Raw genomic sequence first — 2,500 nt, forward strand, 5'->3', positions numbered from 1 at the left:
AAAAATTATTACAAAGGCAGTTGATGAGATATTTTAACCAGATTTGTTTTATTTTAATAATTGTTTATTAAAGTTTTTATTGATATTAAATTTTTGTGTTTCAGATACTCTGTTGATGGAAGGAAACTGATTCACTGAACCCCTATAAAATGGCTACTCCTCATGAAAAGGCACAATGTGTGTCCTGGTTTATTCAGACAAAATCGGATGTTCAGACTCAACGAAACTACAGAACTAAGTATGGAAGAGATCCACCATTTCATCCTTCAATTTGTGTATGTGTGGTGTGGAATCATGTGCAATCGAATAATTGGTCTACTTTTCTTCAACGAGGCAACAATAACTGCAGATGTTTACCTCGACTTTCTGACTGAATATGTGGCACCACAACTGACTCACTTACAACCAACCATCATTTTCCAGCAAGATGGTGCACCACCACATTGGGGACGGCATGTTCGTCAGTTCCTAAATCAAACATTTCCAGACCGATGGATTGGAAGGGCTAGGCCAATTCCATGGCCACCGCATTCGCCAGATATCACTTCCTTGGACTTATTTTTAAGGGGTTATGTAAAAGATATCGTGTATCAAACAAAGATACGGGTTATCGCTGACTTGAAGCAAAGGATTCGTAATGCCATTGCCACTGTTGATGAGGCTATCCTACAGTGAACATGGCAAGAAATCGAGTACTATCTTGATGTGCTTCATGCAACTAATGGTGCCCATATTGAGGTCTATTAAATAACAGTTAAAAAAAAACTTTAATAAACAATTATTACAATAAAACAAATTTGGTTAAGATATCTTGTCAACTGCCTTTTTAATAAAATTTTAAAATTGTAAAGAGACTTTATGGACACCCTGTATATAAAACTCAAGATATGAACACAAAGAAAATAGTATGAATATCAGAAGAAGAAATAGAAAAGTGTCTCGGAGACATAATGATAAGAGCAACATACGTCAACAGAGGGAAGAAGTTCGGTACGGTGGAGGTAAGGTTTGCTACAAGTGAAGAGGTGGCCTCGCTATCCACTCCTATCTTAAGAACAGAAAGGTTTACAATGTTACCCACTTATGGAGGAAGAAGAAGTATCAAGGTTAAGATTCCGAGTATACCACCGGAAATAAAAACAGAAGAGCTGGTGGAAGCGATTCTAGGGTTTACAAAAGACGAACCAGAACTAGGTCCAGTTACTGAAACAATTACGTTAAACTTGCAGGGATTCAGAGTCGAAATTGGCTTACAGCCACAACAGAAGACGTAGAGAGAATCCTCTTTCCAGATAAAATGAAAATTGAAATATTATTGTGATGAATGCCGAGATAAACATTATTGTCGAGAAGAAAGAAGAAGACCAATGTGTTATCTGTGCGGAACAAGAGGACATATAAGGACTGAGGGTCCATTATATGAATTTACACAAAGTAAAGAGACAACAGAAAAGGAACAAAAAGAGAAAAAGAAACAATAGCGACAAGACAAAGTTCAGAGAAAAAAACAAGAAGGACAACAAGAAGAGAGAAATAGAAAAACCAAAGGAAGAGAGCAAAGGAGCAGCTACCAGTCCCAAAAGTAGAAAAAGATCGAAGACGAGGGAAGACTCAGCGGAAAACAAAGGTAATAATACGTTTAAATTTTATGGAGCATTTGTAATATACAAAAGATCCTATGAAAAAGAGAAAAAAAGATCGAGAATGAAGGGAGTAACAAGAGTAAGGATGAGAACCAAGTATAACGAAGACGAGATTGGTGTTTTAGTCCCTGCGGACAGTTACGCCAATTTCATCGAGGTCGCCAGAAAGAAAATACAAGGAGATAAGAGGTGTCGGTTGATGGATCATCCACCTCCCGTAATGGATTATGAGGAGCTGAAAAGAAAAATAGAATATCTCTGAAATTATGAAAAAGTGCCGAAAAGCTCTATGTTGGCGAAATTTTTTTTTTTTTTTATTTCTGTGAAATTTATTATTTTTTTTTGTAAATTTTGTGAACTTCAGTTGTAATTTTGTGAAATTGATATGTAATTTTGTAAAATTCAGTTGTAATCTTTGAGAAAACCAATTATGGGAAAAGACTGACGAAATGTAACCACTCGAGTGGGAATTGCGCCTCATTATAATATCTTATCATAATTCATTCTTTTTTTAATTTCTTCGTCTTTATTCATCCTCTTTTGTTATTTTAAGTTCCCCGATTGTACCGTCCCCATCTATGTATAGTCCTTTATGGATAATAAAGAAACATCGTCTTTGTCTCTAGACCTTCAAAGGTCTAATCACTGACCACAGAGCTACTCAGCCATGTTCCAGTTCTAGCGACAGACGACCAGCCAGCCAACCATGCTCCTGCACCAGCCATGACGACGCTAACTTACACCAGCGACAGACAGGACGCTCTCTATCTCTGTCGCCTTCATCTCGACGTCGTCACCCTCTGCCACGGCCGTCAACAACGTCGTCCTTCAACTACGTCGTCTCCATCTCCGTCGAC

Source organism: Octopus sinensis, linkage group LG16 (assembly GCF_006345805.1).
Source record: "Octopus sinensis linkage group LG16, ASM634580v1, whole genome shotgun sequence".
In the NCBI taxonomy this organism is placed as follows: domain Eukaryota; kingdom Metazoa; phylum Mollusca; class Cephalopoda; order Octopoda; family Octopodidae; genus Octopus; species Octopus sinensis.